At 38.1% G+C, this 23,392-nt stretch overlaps 1 protein-coding gene across 2 annotated transcripts in view; it reads left to right on the top strand.

Moving 5' to 3' along the window:
• The window catches only part of SOCS5 (suppressor of cytokine signaling 5), a 50,274-nt gene extending 33,508 nt beyond the window's left edge, over nt 1-16,766 (top strand). The window contains exons 1-2 of one of the 2 annotated variants that reach the window (XR_014026522.1): nt 6,262-6,509; nt 15,235-16,766. The gene's annotated coding sequence lies outside the window, so the exon portion shown is untranslated. Of the gene's footprint in view, nt 1-3,076; nt 6,510-15,234 lie in introns of those variants that run through there. The other variant, XR_014026521.1, reaches the window with a different exon arrangement.
• The last annotated feature ends 6,626 nt before the right edge of the window (nt 16,767-23,392 follow it).

Below are 23,392 nucleotides of genomic sequence, written 5' to 3' on the forward strand. Positions count from 1 at the left end.
GGTCATCCAGGCAACACTTGAAGAACCTCTTGCTGAGTGGTGCCACTCTCAAGGAAGCCCCACTCACTCTTGCATCCCAGGCTGGAGCCTGCTTCTGAGATGATACCTAGCTCTCCAAGGAAGCACAGTGGGAAGATGGGTCTTGGCCAGGGAAGACAGGCCAGGAGGCTGGGTCTGCCTAAGAAGAGACATCCACTGTGGAGGAGAGCTTGGTCTGGCTGCGATCTGCAAGGGTCTGTCAGCCAAGTGAGGAGTGGGAAAGACTGTAGAACCAGGCAGGCAAGCAGATAGACAAACTCTCTTTACTAAGCAAGAGTAATGAGGAAGGAAGGCCTCTGCCAGACAAAGAGAATGAAAACGGCAAACTGGAACAAAAGACCAAAGGAAAGAAAATTATCTCACAAGAAGAAATCCTTACATTAAATGAACTAATGACAGAACATGGAAAATTGCATGACTATAACAGGACACACACACCCCAACCCACCTCCCAAGTTTTAAAATATGTTTTGTATGTGCATAGGCTTGTTGTGTGAAGAATAAAGACAAAAGATGCCAGCATTTCCAAAACAACTTGACCAAGTAGAACTTAAATCCAAATGGCAATTTTGAATGTTGCACTGACAGGTGAACAGACTCTCAATCCTATAATAAAACAAACTTTTCAGCCATCAGTAGCTTTAACCATCAAAAGACCTCCAAATATTTGTCTTTTCTCCCTTCTCCCTCTGACTTAATTTCCTCTCTATATTATTGGCAGACTTGGTAAAAAAGAAAAATCATTTCCTTTCCTGTCACTTATGGCTATATTTTGTTTCATTACAAGTCTGAAAGCAGACTTGTAAGGGAAAGTGTCAGATTATCCCATACTTGGAATTTTCCATGCCTGATACAAAATCCCTTTGAGTCAAAACAGGTGCTGTGTTAGTGACCTCCTTGTATCAGAAGCAACTAGAGAAATCAGGTGGAACCTTATTTGTTTTGCAGAACAGCCTTCCATAGCCTGGTGCCTCAAATGTATTGAATTCCTGCTCCCATCATCCCCAGTCATTATAGCTCAGCATTTTTCAGTCTTGGCACCTTTAAGATGTGTGGACTTCAACCAAGCTGGGGAATTTTGGAATTGAAGTCCACACTTTTTAAAGTTGCCAGGTGGAAAAACATTGGCATAGCTAATAACCCCATGATGGCTAAGGAGAACAAATTGAGCCACATAATGGTAAATGTACTATATGGGTACTACTTGGCCATAAAAATGCAGCAAAGGGCCCAATGAATACTTGATATGTCTCTCAGATATTCCTGGTCTAGTTGTAAAACCCACTTCTAAATAAAAACTAAAGGTCAGCTTCAAAGAAAGCTTAGCTACCTTTAATCACTGAAACATAATAATCAGAACTTGCACAGTGGATTTCTTAAACACATTACAGGAACTAATTTCCTCTAGATTTATTGGGCCTGTGATGAGAAATGAAAATTTTGCACTAAATTTCTTCTGATCCACACATATTTTACCCAGCCCTGTAAATATATCTATACAAGAACACAGGATTCAAAATAGCCTTCCATATATAGACCTACTATACACTAGACTAGAAATATAGCAGTTCTCAACTTACAACCACAATTGAGCCCAAACTTTCTGTTGCTAAGCAAGACAGCTCTTAAGTAAGTTTTGCCCCATTTTATGCCAAAGTTGTTAAGTAATTATTAAGTTAGTTACACAGTTAAGTGAATCTGGCTTCCCTATTGACTTTGCTTGTCAGAAGGTTGCAAAAGATGATCACATGACCCCAGGACACTACAACCGTCAGAAATATGAATCGGTTGCCAAGCATCTGATCACATGACCATGAGGACGTTGCAACAACAGTTAAATGTGAAAAACGGTCATATCACTTTTTTCAGTGCCATTGTAACTTTGAACAGTCACTAAACAAATGATTGCAAGCAAGGAGTATGTCAACGCTGCTAACATCGAATGTTATTGCTTGACAAGAGATGAAGGAGTAGCTATTTCATATGTTAAACTTGTGTATTGCTTTAAGACTTGTGTATTGCTTTAATTTAAGGTTAGGAGGGGGGATGAGTAGGATTGCATCTTTCAAGGCCATCTCTCTCTAAGAAGATAAGGCCTTGGCGGCTTTTCTAATGGAAGGGAAACTGATTCTTTAAATTAATTGGAGAATATTTTTTATTTTTTATTTTATTTTTATTCCATTTATATCCCGCCCTTCTCCGAAGACTCAGGGCGGCTTACAAGCTTAGCAGTAGCCTTCATTCTATGTATATGCCTGCTTATTGGGGCTTTCACACACACCCCAAGCGGCATTATTACAAAGTCAGCTTAATTGCCCCCAACAATCTGGGTCCTCATTTTACCTACCTCGGAAGGATGGAAGGCTGAGTCAACCTTGAGCCTGGTGGGATGCGAACCTGCACTAATTGCAGGCAGCTGGTGTTACTTAAGGAGGCATTAGCCCACTGCTCCACCAAGAATATGATTAATGACAAAATTAGAAAGGTGGAGAATTGTGTTTTAATATATTGTGCAAGGGGCGGAGATTTCAGATTCCAGCTTCCTTCGAGCAAGCATTTGCCAGTGTATTAGGCTAATAAAGGACTTTTAAGGTAAACAATGCCTCAGAGTCACTTGAAAAGCCCATATGTCGGAAACTTGACAGACTACTAATGTCGTGATGTATGAAGAGCAAAATTGGAATAACTTCACATTGAAATTCTACAGTAGTTTCAACTTTTCAGCTGAGCTGAGCATCCTACAACAAAGACCTAAATATATGTTGTATTACTAATGTGATTACCATAAGGTCATATTTTTTATTAAATAATAAATTGTTTATGTCAACAGCTCTATAAACAATAACACCCCACAGATTAAGCCAATACAATTTAATGTCTTTTAAAGCAAGGACATTACATCAATATACTGCATTCACATGATTCGTATTTTCCATAGTGTCTCATAATATGATTTAGATGGTTGTGATTTTTTTCAGTATGTTAGTGACTTTATAAAGTAATAATGGAAACAACCATTTGTCTCTTTTCATTTTAGTGCCTTCAAGTGATGCGTTAATTTTTCCACTGATGTGTTATCAAGGTCATTCTCAGATGCCCTTTCTACAGATTTCCAATATTTTTGGATTTCTAATCTCCCAGTCATCAATAAATAAATGAATACATTAGTGGTGCCTTGCTTTTCAGATTTCTATTCTTACCAGAAAATAACAGCAAGAGACTTAGATATGTTTATTTTTCTATTTTTGATACGTAATAGTACAATTTCCTAAAACACCATATCCAAACATTTAATGACTCTTAGAGGTAACTAGAACATACAAAAAGTATTTTTGCCTTGGCAATCCTTCCAACATGTATTTGAATTGGTTTTCATAGGTTTAAAACTTTCATTGAAGTGATATGTCAAGAGTGTAAAATGTAAATGCCATTTGGACTAAGTGTTGAGAAGAGCCCTAGGGTTTTTTCCATATTTGTCTCAATCCTAGTATTTCTCTCTCAAAATTGAATTCCTGTATCTTTTTCAAAGATTTTGTATTTCTAATTTTTGAAAGTTAAAGATTGGCCCACATGATGAATTATGATTGGTACATGGGGAAAAGTAGTTTAACCTGCTACTCCTAATCCATAATCTAAATGGAACAATTGCCATAACTTTTGATTGCACAATGAATAAAATAAACCAATGTTCCCTGAAGGCTGCTGTTTAATTTCAAATCCCTTTGTGACTGTTAGTCACATGGCTAACATACATTTATTAAAAAGAAAATATTCTTTAGAGCACAGACATTTTATCAGCACTATCTGAAAATAAAAGTTAAGCATTTTCCCCACAGTATTGTAAACTACTTTATTCTACTTTATAAAAAGCCCACTATAACACATCTGTGCTTTTTGTACCACTGAAATTTGTGGGTTTCAGTGCATCTAAGACCACAGACTCCTGCGAGTCCCTTGGACTGCAAGGCGATCAAACAGGTCAGTCCTAGAGGAGATCAATCCTGACTGCTCTTTAGAAGGCCAGATCCTGAAGCTAAAACTCAAATACTTTGGCCACCTAATGAGAAGGAAGGACTCACTGGAGAAGAGCCTAATGCTGGGAAAGATCGAGGGCAATAGAAGAAGGGGACGACAGAGAATGAGGTGGCTGGATGGAGTCACTGAAGCAGTAGGCGTGAGCTTAAATGGACTCCAGATGATGGTAGAGGACAGGAAGGCCTGGAGGAATGTTGTCCATAGGGTCGCGATGGGTCAGACACGACTTCGCAGCTAACAACAACAAGACCACATTAGCCACAGTACGTGCCTGGATTAAGATTATGATAAATCTGAAAATTTTATCTCAAAGTTGTAAATTGAATCAGAAATTCCATACAGTTACAAGCAGATTTACAAACCAGGAAGCAGCCAAAGAAATCAAAATAGAGAGAATTTAAGGACATCATTCAAATCCCAAGGAAGGTCTTTGGATCTAAAAATTCTAAAATAGGAATCCTAGAAAGATTCACAAGTAGGATGATTCTTAAATACCCTTGGTCTCTGACTCTAAACCACGGGTGTCAAACTCAATCACGGCATGTGATGTATCATCATGTATTGTGACGTTTTTTGCCTTTGCGGAGCTGGGGTGGGCATGGCCTGTGCATGACGCATCCAGCCTGTGGGCCTCCAGGTTGACACCCCTGCTAAACTGCACAGTTGATGTTCCTGATCATTCCTGCCTCATTTCAATAGTTTAGTCCCAAATAGCCCTGCCAGAATTATCTGTCTCTTAACAGAATAACAGAGTTGGAAGGGACCTTGCAAGTCTTCTAGTCCAACTGGCTGCTCAAGCAAGAAACCCTATAATATTTCAGACAAGTGGTTGTCCAATCCTTCTTAAAAACCCTCCAGGGTTCATGCACCCACAACTTCTGGAGGCAAGTTGTTCCACTGATTAATTGCTCTAACAGTCAGGAAATTTCTCCTTAGTTCTAGGTTGGTTCTCTCCTTGATTAGTTTCCATTCATTGCTTCTTGTCCTGCCTTCAGGTGCTTTGGAGAGTGATATAGGTGAGTGATATAGGTGAGCACTATTGTGTCTTTTGACTGTGGTTTTGAGCACTGGGTTTAGCAGCCTTTTGAATGAGACAGGAGGCTCATCCTCTTAAATCCCTAATTATGGTATGAACATGCCCCAGTATCTATTTTTTTATGATGCCTTCATGATGTTATTGAAAACAGAAGGCAATTGGTATCACTCCCTCCTTGTTCTTCACCACAGCATTAGTTTTTATATGAGGTATAAAATTAGTTAAATTATATTTAACTTTTTAAGCAAGGTGATCATTGCAATAGAGTGTCAACCTGTCAACGTTCAGGCTGTGGGGTAGAAGGCTGAAGGTCTCAAATGTTCTTTGCAGAAGCCCTTCAGGGGAATACATGTGGACCCTGTCTCATGCTTTGGGCTTGGTAGGTTTGTCTTAGGGACATTCTCAACTAAGATAGACCCACCAGTTATATATCATTTGAAGCTAGTAACTTTTTCACAAGCCCCTTGTTGTGTACTGGGTTTGTTGCACAGGAATGAAGACGATGCGAATGAGTTCAGCAAAGAGCGTGGTTTATTTCTTGCAGGATCTGAACTAGAGAGCTGGGCTGCAGATGCAGCAATTTATACCCTGGCCCCTAGGTGGCAACCAATAGGTTTGAAGCAACCCATTGCTACCTAGGGGCAACCAATAGCAGCACTGGAGACGGGTTGTCTGAGGTGCTGGGAGCTGTTAGCTAGCTCCCAGCTTAAACAGCCTACCAGCCGTTACCACGCAAGCAAGCCCAATACATTACACCCCTGTTCTTGCTCTGCCACTTATGCCAATTTGAGGGATCCCACAAATTGTCTTCCTGCTAACCTGCTTCTTGCTGACCTCATCATGAGATAGAAATAGGGCTCTCATCCCTTATACTACCTTGCTAATTAAAAGGTCAATAAGCAAAGAATGGAAATAATGTCAATAATGTTACCTACTCGCCACATAGCATAGAAGTAGTGTGACAAGAGATTTCAGTCCTTCCTTCCTTAATTGGAGAAAAGAAGTCGCACCAGAGATATTAAAGCTGAAGTCATTATGGTCACAGCAGAGATATAAAAGCTCTTTTTTATTTAAAAAGAAAAGATAACAAAGCTCCTTTAAACTTACTTTCTCAATGCTTGAAGCAAGATTTCAAGCCCCTTGCAGCAGCTTACAACCAAGAAAGCAAGATTCTTAGATTTGAATAAAAAGGCTTATTAGAAAGGAAGACAGTATTAAGTTACAGAATATTGGAAACCGGATGTGTGTGTTTTGGCCTTCATTTATCACTGAGTATTGTGCATTTCCAGACTATGTTTTCCTTTACAGAGAAATCCAGTTAGGAGAAGAGGAAGTAGTTGAATGCTGGAAAGACTGCTGTTTTTCTTGCCCTGCTGAGCCTGTGCCAAGAGAGCAGAAAGTGAGTGATGTTTCACCGTTCTGCCCATCTCCACTGTTTTCATTGTTTTACTTATTTCCTCCATTGGAACGAACAGGAAGAAAAATAAATGCAGCATCCCCAAGGATAACGTGCTGCTTTTTTCCCATTTCTGGAGGCATGTTGAAAGTAGTTGTACCATGGACAAGTTCAAAGGCTCTATTCATGGTACCTCCAGCTAGGGCAGGGGTAGGCAACCTCGGCTCTTTTATGACTCATGGACTTCAACTCCCAGAAATGCTGAGCCAGCATAGCTGGCTCAGGAATTCTGGGAATTGAAGTCCATGAGTCATAAAAGAGCCGAGGTTGCCTACCCCTGAGCTAGGGCTTTAAAACTCCTTTGTAAAGCTGCTGCTTATAGCTGCTGACAATAATGAATGGGTAGATCAGATAATCTGATGATATAAGACAACTTCCTAGATTCCTATCTTTCTGTTAATGTGAAGTCTTTGTGAGGGCTTCAGTGCTTCCTCTTCCTTTCCCCATTTTGCTCTTTCTGCCATCAGAGCACCGCCATCAGTCAGCAAAAGAGTGAAAGGCAGCAGACCTTCCCACCAATGCAGTGAGCAAGCAAGAAGGCTTGGTGAACTCAACCCACCTCCTTGGATTCCCCCATATCTGAGGGGCAATGAGTTCCATTGTTAAGTAGAAATCATAGTTCATTTCTGGCTGAGAGGATTTTGAGAGCAATAAGGACTCCACGTCCTCATGTTCTCCAGGGGTTTTTTGGGGGGTGGGGGTGGAGGAGAGGAGCATGGTGTTGGTGTGTCTGCATGTGTTATTTCTCATAGCTAATGTGCTTTTTTTTAAAAAAAAATCATATCTCTTCCTTCCTTCCCATCATATTATCCAGGGAGTTCCTCTGACTAAACAGAGTAAATAAGAATTTGTTGGAGTCTGTTCTGGTAGCAATAATGAGTCTCATACTAGTCAACAGAGCAATGGCTCTATTCTCCATTCAGAGTCAAATATCACTGTGACTCATCTCTCTCTTTTTAATTGTCTATGCTTGCCAAGGAATTAAGCACTTCTTCTGTCTCCCCCATATCCTCAATTAAGGATGTTGCAGAAATAAAAGTCATTGCGTAGGTCTAAATCATTTACATATGTTGAGAGCCGTGAGATTTATTTGGAAGTTACTCTTGGCCTAGTTCAAAGATTTTTTTAAAACTATCTATCATGTTTTAAGTAACTCTTGTCAGAAATCTGAAACTAGTTATTGATGCCTAATGGCATTAAGAAATGCAGCTCTTATGTGGATATTCTTCTTTAACCTAGCTTTAATTAGAGTTCCATTGATGCCTTTTGAAAAGGTTCCTGTATTGTTGTCAGAGGATTATCATATAGCTGCTAGGGAAAAGGAATCACAGTACCCTGAAATATGGTGTTATTTAAATACAGCAGCTCACCATATCGGGGTGCCTTGCAGAGTTCAAGATTTTGCTTATATGCCTTACAATTGGGAGGATGAATCTAGGTAAGCTGTAGTAAGTGCTATAAGGGCTGCAAAAATCCTGACTGCTATTAGATGACAGCAGGGATACTTTTGCAGTCTTCTAATGGTTATCTGAGGGACGTGGTGGCTCAGTGGGTTAGGACGCTGAGCTTGTCGATCAGAAGGTCGGCAGTTTGGTGGGTCGAATCCCGAGTGCCGCGTAACAGAGTGAGCGCCTGTTACTCGACCCAGCTTCTGCCAACCTAGCAGCTCGAAAGCACGTAAAAAATGCAAGTAGAAAAATAGGGACCACTACGGTGGGAAGGTAACAGCGTTCCGTGCGCCTTTGGCGTCTAGTCATGCTGGCCACGTGACCACAGAGATGTCCTCGGACAAGCGCTGGCTCTTCGGCTTTGAAACGGAGATGAGCACTGGCCCCTAGAGTCAGAAACGACTAGCACGCATGTGCGGGGGAACCTTTACCTTTACCTTTAATGGTTATCTAGGTTTGGTATGGTAGCCGTATTTTGGAAAAATTAATATAGTTTCAGAATAATCATTGTAGAATTTGGCCAGAGCCAAAGCATACCAATTGCCTTGCTTTTTTCTTCTTATTTTTTCCTATCATGCTTGCAAGATGTTGTGCATGACAAATGAATGACTAAACTAATCACTAAGATTAATGCCTTAGAATATTTCATGTAAGAGCAGGAAAGGATTTATAGAGGATCTCAATGGATAAGGAAGGGAATAGTTCATTTAATTTCAAAGCATTGTAATTTTTATGTTCTGTAATTTTGAAAAAAATTGTTATCTTCTGACCACAGGGAAGTAATAGCAGCTTAGGGCTAGGGCACGTTGATTTTCTAGTACACTTAAAAGACTGTTATTAGAGACCAGCCATGGTTCAGTTATTTAAAGCAATGCATTTATTCACTCTCTATGAATGTTTATGGATCTACTAAGTAGGGAGATATTGAGTCAATATGTCATGGAAGCACATGGTCAAAGTGCAAGACCATGGCAAGTAGATACTCCAAGTCTCTGCTATCATGGCTGTTACAGCTAGCTAATGAAACATTGTAGAAAAAGTGTCAAGTGGTCTTCAGAGCAGCAGGCTGAGGCAAGATATATGTAGTCATCCCCACCCAGTCAGCCACCTGACCCCTGTATTTTCTGGTAATTCATAGGAGCCCTTAATGCCCTGATTAGTGCACATCAACAAGAACTTGGGGTCTCAGATTGAATGAAGGCTAACTGTCTTTGTAAGAGGATCCGGACCAAAGACTTCCACTTCCTTAATTTGGGAGAGAGTTATCTAGCATATAGCAGGACTCAGATTGCTTTCATCATGTCTCTGTCATGCTACATTCTTTCGCTGTAGTTGAGCTTGCATTCCTCTGCCCCAGTCGCACAGCCTCCTTGACCCAGTGAACGATACCCTAGGTCTGTCCAGTGCATATTCTTGCAGTGTCACCTCTCTCTTATCAGCATGCTGCTAAGCTACCCCAAAGATGCCTTATTATGTGTTCCAATATGAAAGTGCCATTTTCCATGTGATACTGGCACAAAGCAATTCATTTGGACAATCTAAGTCAGTGTTTCTCAATCTTGACAACTTTAAGATAGATGGACTTCAGTTCCTAGAATTCCCCAGGCAGCTGCCAAGATTGAGAAACACTGATCTAGGGAGGTGGAGAATGAAGCTTGGGATGATAAATTTCTAGTCAGAAGATCTGATCAGCTTCACTTGGGTCTAACACAGGGGTCAGCAAACTGAAACAGTGAAAGAGCCACTCGGAACTGGTTCCCTCACAAAAGGAAAAACTGGGAGCCGCAAAAAATGTGTGCACATGTGCGTACATGGGCGCATGCGCAGAACAGGGTTTGACTGGAGAGTGGAGCCAAGGCAAGATATGCACCTACCCTGCATATTTGAATTGATTGGTTGAACTTTTTTAGTCCCACTTTTTTTTTTTGGACTGCACATGGCAGAGGACTAGGAGCCACAGGAGATGGCTGAAAGAGCCGCATGCGGCTCCGGAGCCGCAGGTTGCAGACCTGTGGTCTGACCTATTGCTCCCTGGATCCTGGATTTTGCTCCTGTTCTGTAATGCTTGTTTTTATTGTTCAAGAGACCTGGACTTCAACTTCTACAGTTATTTGATTTATTTTTTTAGTGTGTAGATCAACTAACTGAGCTAATGGTAGTTCCTGCCTTGATTGCAATACTGGGCAGGCAACTCAGATCACATTGCAATCCCACTTGCTGAAAACCTGCTGTTGAATTCCAGTTCTTTTGTGCTGCAGGGAAAAGGAAGTCATCTAGAAGACTTTTTGTTCACTGTGGGGGTAGGAGGTATATAGTGGACCTTCCTCTGTATTGTACCATTACTCTGGCTGTGAGGGACCAGAACATTGGCTTCCAAAGCTGCTTTATTTGCTGTATTTTGCAAAGTAGATCAATCTATACACAGGCAAAGAAACCTATATTTTCAAACTTCAACTCTTCAGCAACACTTATCCAGTAGCTGCAGCTCATCTGCACAAATGCAAACAATTATAAGGTTGTGGATCAAACTGTCACTAATTATTTTGATGGAAAAAAATGTGGACAACCCAGAGCATCCCAGAAGTTAATATACCCAAGAACACTTATGTCTCTATCCGGGCACTATACAATATTAAGCTCAAGTGAGCTCTTGGCTGCCACCTAGTAGTTATTTTATTTATTTTCAATATTGACTTGAAAGTATGATACATATATTGATTCCTGATGATTGCCTGGACAACCCCTGCAACTTTCTTGGCAAGTTTTGGAGCTACTTTGCCAATGTTTTCTTCCTAGGGTGTGAGAGCTAATTGGAGAGTCCTTGGAGAGTCCTTGGAGAAAGAGTAGCTGGCTCAAGTCACCCAGCTGGCTTCTGTAACTAAGCCAATTCAGGTTTCCCACTTCTAAGTCCAGCATCTTAATTACTACAGGTAGTCCTCAACTTTGACCATAATTGGGACAAGAATTTTTTTTAATTGAAAAGTTTTACAAAATTTTTAATAATAAACCCCCTCCTCCCCATCAACCCTTCCCCCCTTCCCTCCCCCCCCCCGGACTTCCCAAAGCAGAATACAGGGTATTACATATAGCAATCTTATGCAAACATATGCTAAATATCGATTACAACGTTAACAAACCTTCCACCCTTTAACTCCCTTATAACAAAACTAAAGTAATTATAATAACACTTCTATAATTGTAAAAATTATTCATATGCTATTTGAAACTTTTTAGTCCCATATTTGTTCTGAATATAATCAATCCATCTTTTCCATTCCAAAATATATTTTTCTTGTGACTGTTCTTTCAAATATGCTGAAACTTTTGCCATTTCAGCTACTTCCATTACTTTAAGTATCCATTGTTCTATTGTAGGTAAATCTTCTTTCTTCCAATGTTGCACCACCAAGAGTCTGGCTGCCATTATTAAGTGTAACATTAATTTAGTTTCTATAACAGTACAATCCGAAATAATCCCCAATAAGAATAGCTGTGGAGTAAATCTTATTTTTTTCTTAAAGACTTTCCGAAAAATCCACCATATTTTTATCCAAAAGGCTTTAACATTTTTACATGTCCACCATATATGATAATAAGTTGCCTCTTCACTACCACATCTCCAACACTTAGGTGGTTGATTTGGATACATACATGCTAACTTTTTAGGAATTGGGACAAGAATTTCTGTTGCAAAGCCAGATGGTTGTTAAGTGAGTTATGCCTGATTTTACAACCTTTTTGCCATGATTGTTGAGCAAAACACTGCAGCTGTTAGCAAATCACATGGTTGTTAAAGGCAAACAGTTTTTCCCCCATTGGCTTTGCTTGTCAGAAGCTGGTTGGGATGTCGCAAATAGCAATCACATGATGCAGGATGCACTAACTTTGTAACTGTGAGGACCAGTCATAAGTCACTTTTTTAGTGCTGTTGAAATTTCAAAGGATCACTAAGCAAGTGATTGTAAGTCAAGGACTACCTGTAGATCAAATTGATTATCTCACTATGCCTTTTTCACCTTTGAAAAAAATAATTAGAAACCACACCTGGGCTGTAAAAGTCCTGACCTTGCACAAATTATGTGTAGTGATTGCTGCAGGCTTTTCCCATAGTTAGTGCCAACCAAATTTCAGCCATGGGAAGTCACCAGTCTTTGCCTTCCACTGTTGACACTGTGTTACTTTAATTTATTCATCTTCTGAAAAACTCGCATTACAGGAGAAAGTTAAGTGCCTTCTCCTACAGTGCTGATTCAGCTGTTTTGAGACTGAGTGGCTTTGGTCTGTAGCCTATGTCAAAGGAAACGGGCTCAGAATGCCCTTAACATTCCATGAAAGTCTTCCTGGCTGGGCAGTTGAATGATGATGATGATGATGATGATGATGATGATGATGATGATGATGTAATAGTAGTAGTAGAGGTAGAGTTGGAAGGGACCTTTGAGATCTTCTAGTCCAACCCCTTGCTCAGTCAGGAAATACTATGACACATGCTGGGGAAGTTGTGCTACTTGCTTCTTCCTGGGGGAAAGCTGCAGAGAAGGCATCACCATCCACTTCAAGGCACTCACCAAAAGTTTGGAAGTTTGGAAGGTGAGACCATGTCCTCTTCAGCTTTCAGCAAAAAGGAAGGCAGCAGTCCAGAGACAGCAAGCAGTGTCTCTTCCGCAGCACTTGCCAAAACTCACCTCCTTGCCACTTGCGAAAAGCTTTGGAGACTGAAGGTTTTCAGATGGTTTATTTGGTGTTCATTGCAGCAAACCTGAAGCTGCTCAGCCTGGGAGCATTTTAGCCAGCCCTGGGGGGGGGGGAATCTGAAAGGAGCCCTCCCTCACAGCTCACTTGAAGTGGTTGCTCTTTATCAAGGTGAATTACTTTGTCAACGGTCATTTCTTTACTTTGGCCAAGCAAATTAGGTTGCCTTCAGAATGTGAAGTAAATCTTACATTAGCCTGGATTTTAGCCACGAAAGAAGGAGTTCAAGGGCTGTGTGTGATTAGGAAGCCATCAGTATGAGCTCATGGTTGAGAGAAAAATTTCCAGGCAGTATACATTTATGAAGGTATTTCTGGTAAACTCTAGGGCACCTTTCAAATGAGTTTTGGGAAGAGCCATTTTTGCAGTTGTATTTACAATCCACAGTGTCAATTTCCCAGCATTGTTTAGGAAAGATTTAAGGCACCCATTCTATCCACACAAACACACACTACGAACCTATTTGGAGCATACCAGATTGGAGAAATCTCTATAAAATTAATTTTAGGGTTTTTGTTTCAGGCATAAACTAGCACACCAATCAGTTTTGTGGACATAATTGTCTTGAGAATGATTCCACTGAGCATGTAATGCTATAAAGGCAAAACAGAATTTGGCATTCTAAGTGGGTGTGCATGCACATGCACACATGAGCTGAAGACTATGGAATATGTTGTTGCATAGGGAAAGATGAGGAAACTTTTGCAGGTCTGACAAAACCAGATGGCTCCTTCAGTATGCAGTTGCGTATGCCATTTTTGGGCAGAGAAAAAAGCCAACATTTTTCTTAATCTGTTTCTTGATTTACTTTTTCATATGGCCATATATGAATTTATTTAAATATTTATTGTAAATTTTATATACAGGTAGCTCTCAGGTTGTGACCACAACTGAACCCAAACTTTTTGTTGCTAAATGAGAGTTTTGCCCCATTTTATGACTTTTCTTGCCACCGTTGTTAAGTGAATCTGACTTCCCCATTGACTTTGCTTGTCAGAAGGTTACAAAAGATGATCACATGACCCTGGGACACTGCAATTGTCATAAGTATGAGTCAGTTGTCAAGCATCTGAATTTTGATCATGTGACCATGGGGATACTGCAATGGTCATAAGTGTGAAAAATGGCCATAAGTCACTCTTTTCAGTGCTGTTATAACTTCAAACAGTCAATAAATGAACATAAGTCGAGGACTACCTGTACAGTAAGTTTAAACTGAAATAATTCACACTTTTTGTTAAAGCCTCCTTTAACTCAACAGAACTGAAGAGCATGTGGACTCTTGTTCAATAGCCATGTTAATGTACATTTCTCCAGCCCTTGAGTCATTAGAAAAGTATGCTGGGATCAACTGCAGCATCCTAGCATCCTAGCTTCAATCTGCTTAAGAAGGCTTTCTAATTGTGTTGGTGGATGGGTGTTCCTGGGAGGGACAAATAAAAAACTCCAGGTATGGAATGGAAGAAACATGAACATAGGGAAGCTCAATATAGTAAAATATTAAATGAATAAATTATACATTGACATCTTAGGCATCAGCAAATTGAAGTGGACTACAATTGGACATTTTCAGCTACATATCATACTGTTTATTATTCAGGACAAAGATAACACAAAAGAAACCATGCTGCCTTCATAGGCAAAAAGGATAAGGAAAAAGAATATTTGGGCACAAGGCAGATGAAAACATACATGGAAAAAGAAGGAAAATCTTCCAAAAGATTTTTGAACTCAGAACGAGTTTTCAACCTTGAATTGGTATGCTAAAGGAAGCCAATGGACAGATAGTGCTCCAGTTAGTGCCAACTTTAAAGGCTATAGGGATGAATATTTTGTAGACTGAATACCTACAAAAACACAGCAAGCAAATTTGGAGAATGACACAGTGGCCAACCTATTTTTTTAAAAAAATTACACTAGGTTCATTTCTTTCCAAATAAATTAATTAACTGTTCTTTGCCAATCTTGCAAAAATAATTTATGGGATTGGAATTGATGCCATATGAAAAGTGTGTGTGTGTGTGTGTGTGTGTGTGTGTGTATATGATAATACTAATGAATTCATTTTAATATTTGCAGCTGATCCTGATGAGCATTTTTAACGTTTCCATGTTTCAATTTTTTTAAAATTTCTCTCAGAAATTTGCTGTAATTATTTTGAAATGTATTTTTGTTACTGCTTGTCAAATACATCCCAAATATTTCATTGGGTCATCTGATGACTGGCAACTTCACTGTTATTTTTGTTTTTATATATTACAGAGACAACTAATTAAACAGAAAAATGTAAATCCAATACTACCTACAAAAAAATGTGTATAAAAAAGGAAAACAGTGATATTTTCTTAATTTTTTTTAAAGAAAATCAAAGAATTGGTTTGTCCGTCAGCTTGGCATAAATTTCACTTGAAATGAATGATTAACTTATGGCAAAAATCTGATTAATCATTTTCCTTCTTTCATTATAGGCCATCTCTTCCTGAAAGAACCGTAAATGAAAAAGAAAAATTCATTGGCTTCCAGTCTATGCCTTAGCAAGACTAATAAAATCTTTTAAGATTGAAATAAGGAAATGAAAACAATGCTTCACAAGTGAAGCGCAGCCAGAACAATGGGTAGGCTAGATCACAAGAGGTTATGGTTGACTGCATTTCACATTTAAAGCTCTCTTGCAAGCTAAATGTGATAGCAGCTTATCTGTTGGTTTAAATCCAAATGTCCCTAATTATAAAAAGGAGGATGTGAAAAAATAAAACAAGCCACTTTACTTCCTCATAATTTTATCCCCTGCTTCTTTTGCCCAGTCCAATCCAGAAATAAGAGCTTCTTAAATATAGAGGGTTTGAGGTAAACATGTCCCAAGCAATTCTTATTGGCAACCATTTGCCAATCTTTGGCAATAAAATACAATCTTCTGAAAATTTTGTTTGATAAAGGCTTTCCTTTAGACTACATATTTAAGGTCCTTGGAAAAATATCCATGAGCTAAAGGACAGTAGATCATTCTCCTCCTTGCTGCAGCACAGATTCTATCTTCCATCATCCGTCCTGGACTCAACATTGTCTATTTAGTATTCCCTCCAATTTTACCTGTACAACAGCAGTCTGGTGAGATACACTGCCTGCCCAAAGCTCAATCTTAATAAATAGCAACTGTTCAAACATTAGTAGCTGTTGAAGCCCAAATCAGTTTAAATATCAGGGTTGGCCAAATATATATATTAAAATATCAGCACAAATGTATGACCAAAGCCATGCATTTTTTAATTAATTGTTTAAAACCAAAAAGCAGAATTGCAGTTCAGGTGAACTTGCTTAATATCAAGTGACTTTCCCAATGGTTTAATTGTTTATTAGGGAAGGGTCTTTGCACAATAAGGTGGTCTTATACCATTGTTCATCTACTGCCCTATTGTTTATAGCTCTTATAAGCTCTGATTCCTGTTGTCCTGAAGAAAAAAAACTGCAGTACTCCTGTTTCAGCGTCAGTACAAGCTGTGACATATGATGATATAGAAGATTTAGTGCAAATGAAACACTACAAATAAAGAAAGAACCAAGCTGCGGTAACTTCCATTGTGTGACCTAGGAGCCATTTCTTCATCTAATAATTACTTTGCATGATTTGGGGGAAGGGGAAAAATCTTTCTGCTCAACCAGAACACTTTCCAAGAATGTGATGGACAGTTGGTAATTTTCCCCACGATGAACAAACCTGGTGCTTACAGTAATTTGTCAGAATTACATTCTAGATTTTCCATTTGGCAATCTTTGCAATTCTGCTGAATGTTGAAGAGTTTTATGTAGAGTCATAAATATAAACAAAGGGATTAACTTGTCTGGAGAGATGTATGTATTTGTGTGTGTGTTTTACTGATCTTTACAACTGAACACTGTGTTTGGCAGTAAAAAAAATGTCATGAAAAACTGAAGGTAAAATTTGTGCTTGGTGTAAAGTGGTTTCAGTGCTCATCTGAAACACACTATAATTAAAACTCTAGGCAAGAAGAGGTGGACTGTGGTTTTTTATTTGAATATTTATAAACTTTACATCAAAAGACTCAATACAATACAATATGTACAATATACTGTCATACTAACGGCAATCTGGATCCATCAAGGTTTTTATGACAAATCTGGTGGTATATTTGATAATATTTGGTGCCAAAACAGCAATAATATAGTACAACAATATTGATCTAATGTCAAAACTTAAAATGCGTCTCTGCCCATTCCCTGACATCTGTGGATACAATTGTATATGGGTTTTTTCCATCATTAAGATTTCATCCCAGAACTCTTTCGATTCTATCCACCAAATCTATTTCCTATTTTCAGCACATACAGCGCATAACATGGAATATTGCACAGGTCTTATCTTGTTTGTCTGATGGTTTAATTTGTTTCCTGTAGTTTAAATTGCATTTTACAAGAGAAGTTAACGTTCTGAGCCTTAGATAGCATTGAGTCTTGGAGTTTTTCCATCTTTCCTTGCAGAAAAATCAGTTTGATTTTAGTGTTGTGCATGAGTTCTACCTTACAAATAACTCTTCTGGAAGTGTATACTCCTGGTGATGCACAATGTGGGGATGTGCAAGTCCTTTCACTACTAAAAGATAATGAACTGTTATGGGGACCTCTTTGCCAAAACACAAAATCCTTTTCTTCAATCAACAGCTGATCAGAGAGAAAATATTTTACCTAGTAAGATTTAAATTAATCTTCAAGGGAGTGTTTTTTTATATATAAAGCTGCATTGTAGAGGCAAGTGGAAGACATTTTCTAGAAGAATGGTTTCTTCTGGGAGAAGAAAGATTTAGCTTCTGATTTGCCATGTTGCAATTTTCTCTCTAAAAATTGACAGCCCCTATTGCTGTTAGGCCTCTGAAACTATTATAATGTCACCCATTCTTTATAATGGATTATAAAGCTGGGTGACTATCAAGGGAAGTATGTTGTCTCTCAGATGGAAAGATCTCCATATTTTATTTTATCTCATTTTTTATTATTTTATTTTATGCTTTTATTTTATTTCAGTTATAAATAAAATAAAATAATAAAATAAGTGGACTACAATGAAAACAACAAAAACTACACAGTATCAACCCAGCATCAACAGTACACTAATATAATATTTAATTTATATACGTTATTTATCCCAGACCAGTACTGAACACTCAAGAAAAGGTCTTCCAGCTTCATAAAGTATCTGAAAAAAGAAGCATTCTAATCAGGGGTGTCCACTAAGGTGAATCAAAAGGTCAAGATGGCAACTTTGATTCCCATCCACCTACTCTGCAGATGTCCCTGATTTTAATGCCTTTTAAACCTAGCCTTCCCTTCTCCAATTTTTCCTCATGTTAACCCTGCAAGGAAAGTTGGGAGAGATTGACTGACCCACAGTCAGCCAATGAATGGAGAAAACCATGGTTAAGGGTGGAGCTGAGCCTGGTCTCTTTGGTGCCAATCAAAAACCTTAACTAAAACCCGCACCATCTCTCATGCCTGTGCTATGGAGACTCAAGCAGCCACTTGGATTTAGTTACTATCCACAGAGATTTGTTATTTTAGATTGCATCAGAGAATGTTTTTGCTATGAATTTCCCAGAGAATTGTTTCTATCAAATAATGAACTTCTGAAGCATTTTTCCTCTGCTCTTTCTACAGAAAAATAAATTAGGAGAGAGAGGGGGGTGGGATTTGTACAGAGCTTATAAGACTATGTGAACTTTCAGGCTATGTAAAAAAGAGCTTGATTACCTTCCACTTGTTCCCTTTTCTTGCTTTTCAAAAACTTAAAGTAGAATCATTCAAGCTTACATACAGTAACTAATTGAAATGTGTATGGATTAGATATGGCTGCATTAGTCACCATCAATTCACAGTATTCTATTATTCAGAAGATGGAACAAGACTCACAAAATCATAAAGACTTCAAATATGGTTTGCATTATTGAAAAATTGAATAAAGTAGAATATATCCTATATAATTACACTTCTCAGTGCCTCACCATTATTGCAGCTTAGAAATTGAGTCCAAACTTTCTGTGGGTTACCTATTCCTGAGAGTCATATCCTTTTTTATATGATCAACAAATAAGACTGTTATATCATCCAATTTGGTCTTCCACGGTGAACACTAATACACTGAATGATTATTTATTTGTTCTTTAACCCTACAAAAATCCTACCAGATACCACAAAATAGCTTACCTACCATAGCTAAAGTAGCATAAGCAATAATCTTATGCTAGTTCATAAGCACAAGCAATTATGCATAACACATAATTAAGACAAATTAAAACCTGAATGTTAAATGAAATCATTAACTCAGATTCAAGATATTTTGGGGATGGGTGAGTGGTGGAAGACTATTTCCTTGTCTTCTGTTGGTCTTAAAAAAACATACCTTTGTGTGGAGTTTATAACCCAAGAAGCCCTGGGCATGGTTCAGTAAGATCATCTTTGCTCTGTTGTCTGTTTTCTCTATTTAAGTTTTTAAAAAAAGAAGAAGAAAAAAAGAAAGCAACCCTTTGGCCAGTTTATTTATTTAAAAGATTTGAATTAAGGGTTGCCTCAGAAGCAGTCCTACGGTATGCAGATCTCTCAGAAACATTGACGGCTTCCCCTGTGATTACCTCAGGCTGATCTCTTCCCCTTCTGGCTCTTCTTTGCCTTCTTGCTTATGGAAGAATGAGGACAGAGAGAATCTATACCAGGGCTGCAAAAAAAAGGGTGATCTCTAGATGATAGCCAAAGAGTACTTCAAAGTCATCTAGTGATTCTCTGACCTACTGCAGCCCAGATATAGTATACAGAAATTAGGAGATGAGTGGAGACTTAGGGACTTGTCTTGGGGTCACCTTATGCCCCGATCCACAGACACGCACAGAAGCAAACAGGGCCTAAGAGAAAAATGTTGCTCCGATTTTCTCTTCGTGACTGGAGGCTACATAGTTGTCATTTCTTTCTGTCTGATTACTTCAATAATAATAATAATAATAATAATAATAATAATAATAATAATAATAATAATAATAATAATAATAATAATAATAGTACAGTACTTGGCTTCTTTAATGGGAACTATACAGAATCCAAGTGAGCAGAATTTTTTTTAAAAAAAAAATGCTGTGTCACCATTTCCTGTGACCCACAGCACAGATTTTTCTCCCACAAATTTTCCATCTTAGCACAAATGATGGTATGAAATATACTGCATACAGCACTGACTATAGTCAATGCTCACTTTCTCCTTTATTTATTTATTTTTAGTGTACATTTCTTAAATAGTTTCTGCATGTTCCACACAAATATCCCCACACATATATTCCTCCCCCACATTAAATCAGAGATGATGAGTTTTTATTTGGGAATCATATTGCCAAAATTTAAACTAACCAGTCCCAACATTTGTGCATGTTAACTCTGTTTATCATTCACACATTCATAAAAGAAATTCCTCCTACACATACAGAGCATGTTCATATTTTCTCAGCGTTGTCACTAGTGTGAGGCTTAAATTGCCTGTTTTAGATCATTCTAATGCAAGTGGAAAAGCAATTTTGGCAGCAGTGCTAGTGAGCCTTCCCAAGCATTATTCATGTGGGAAACAAATAAAAACCCTAAAAATATGACTCATTTAGCATTACAAAAAATTTTTTTTCTTGTATAGTCACAATAGAGGCTATTTTTTTCAGCACGTAGAAAGACCCCGAGTAAGCTTAATACTGTATAGGAGTGGATCACCTGATGTAATTTCAAATGTCATCAACCTGAATGAAAATTGATAGGAAAAACTATTGATGGGGATTAAATAAAAAAAATATGCAAGCAAAGAAGAAAGTTCATACTGCCAACTGTTTAGTCAAGGCTGAAAGGAAAAGAGGACCAATGGTTCACTTGGTCCACAATCCATTGCAATATGAAAAAAAAATCCCAAAGTAAATCATATGGTTTTCAATGGTAGACAGCAGCAGTCTTAGAATTGCTCTGACGATACTCAGGATTGCTGAAGCTCTGCATTTATGCAGAGCTACTTTTAAGTCAAAGTCTGATAGAGTCTTATGTTTTGCTATAGACCAAAATATCTAGTAGAAGGGTGGATCACATGCCATATGCAGCAGCAAGTGTCCATTTTCCTCACTTCCATTACTTGACAAATGTCATCTTGCAATATTTTTTTTGGCATTAAGTTAGGTAAGGGAAGCCTTTTGGTGCTTGGAAGTTGCACATAATACATTTGATAAAGGTGAAGGGAACAAAGATGATCAGGGGACTGGAGGCTAAAACATATAAGGAACGGTTGCTGGAATTGGGTATGTGTAGTTTAATGAAGAGAAGGACGAGGGGAGACATGATAGCAGTGATCCAATATCCTGCCTGAGCAGGGGGTTGGACTAGATGACCTCCAAGGTCCCTTTCATTATCATCATTATTATTATTGTCATCATCATCATCATCATTATGGGCAGGGGGGATATTATAAAGCCAGAAACCAAGCTGTTTACATATATACATGAAGTAATAGGGACTTGTAGTTTTTTAAAGCCTATTTTATTGATTTTCGTCGCTGAAGACGAAATATGTTTAACTTTTTATAATAGCAACCAAAACCATTTTACCCATAAAATTTAACCACGAATCTGGTCCCGGAATCCATTTTAGCATTTGGGTTGAAAAACATTTTTGTCTCACTGCAGCATGCACCCATTATTTTAGCAAAACGAATTTTGCAATTTTTCATGGCTGAAGACGAAATATGTTTAAATTGTTATGATGACAACCAAAACCATTTTACCCATAAAATTTAACCATGAATCTCGTCCCGGAATCCGTTTTAGCATTTGGGTTGAAAAACATTTTTGTCTCACTGCAGCACGCACCCATTATTTTAGCAAAACGAATTTTGCAAATTTTCATGGCTGAAGACGAAATATGTTTAAATTTTTATAATGACAACCAAAACCATTTTACCCATGAAATTTAAATACGAATCTTTTCCTGGTATCTGTTTTAACATTTCAGTTGGGAAAAAAAAATCCTGCACCCACTAATTATTTTAGCAAAACGAATTTTGCAAATTTTCATCACTGAAGATATGTATGACCTTTTATACTAGCAACCAAATAAATATAAAAATAACTTTTCCATTGCATCAAGGGAAAGCAGATCTACTTCTATAAGCAATTGCTGTGGCAACCTTACAGTGTGTTAGTTTTAGGGTTACAGCCATACAGTAGTATGTACTGGAGACCTGGCTGGATGATCAACTGCACCACAAATAGCAATGGTTTAGTTACCACAGAAGATGAACGTGGAAAAAATGGTGATTTTTCTTTTCTTATAAATGTTGGCTTCGGCAGATTGTTTTTACAAAAATGAATTTGATACTGACATCTGCCCAGCTTCTATCAGCCTATGTGACTAGGTTCTCAGAGGGGGAAAAAAGTCTTCTTTGAGTTGCACTTGACTGCTGATGACTTTAGTAATGGTATCAACCATTACTAAAAACTACTAAGTCCTATCATCCGTACCTTTGTCTAATCTCTATTTTAATTCTCAGTGGCTATATTGCATCTATTGTACTGAATTCCAAGAGGTTTAATTACATGCTAGTAAAAGAAAATAAAGTCATCCAAACTGGTTGATAAAAATTCTGTCAAGTCTGAACCTTTGCTAAGGCTGAAAGTACTCCAAATTGATGTCCCTGAGTTGTATCTCTGAACAAATGCAGAATTTTTCCTCTGAGAATACGTCATTGAAATACACAAAACAAGTGCAACTTTTACTAGGTTATAAACGCAGGGAATCTCAAGATTGCCCAGTTCAACCGGCAGAGTGAATGAATTTTTACAACAGAAGGTAAATGTCTGAAGATTAAATTTTATGACAGATTGGTTTCAGATCAAGTTTTATAAATAGCACATAGATTATTTCAAATCAATCCTATTTCCCAACCAAGGTGGTCTTGACTTCTGAATAATTTCTTAATAGGTAGCAGGTGAAATATGTTATTGTGTTAATTCCATATATGGGGATAATCCAGAATGATTATAATTTCTCCTTAAACAGACTTTCACAATGTAGGTACCAGATTTGTGGGCTTCAATTTCCAGAGTTCCCTAACACATTAGCGAAGTGTAGACATTTACAGAGCACCTACAATGGGAAATGCTATTCTAAAATCCTGTAAATATAAATGACCTTGAAATTTTTAAGTGCTTTATGTTCTAACCTTGTATTTTATTGCTAGAAGAGCATGTCCTGGACTAAACAGCTGCTTCCCAGCAGGTTCTGAAGAACTATATTTAAGACAGGTTTATTATATGGACCTGGATTTGCCAGAATGACATAAGAAAATATTTGACCAAGCGTAAGAATCAATATGCTATTTCCACATGAATTTGCAGAAAGAGAGATATTTCTTACATTTTGAAGTACACTCAGTATTTTAAAAGTGCTGGCATGTTGCATAGCAAGGCACAGGCCTTCCTAGGAATGACCTTAGATTCTGCATAGGTTTTTCTGGAAAATAAAATTGTGAGTGACCGCAGTCTTATGCCTTTTCTATAAATGTGCCCTTCTGCCAATAAAGGACAAAAGCAAGTTGGAATTTGTATTAAT

Source organism: Vipera berus (assembly GCF_964194415.1).
Source record: "Vipera berus genome assembly, chromosome: 1".
Lineage (NCBI taxonomy): Eukaryota > Metazoa > Chordata > Lepidosauria > Squamata > Viperidae > Vipera > Vipera berus.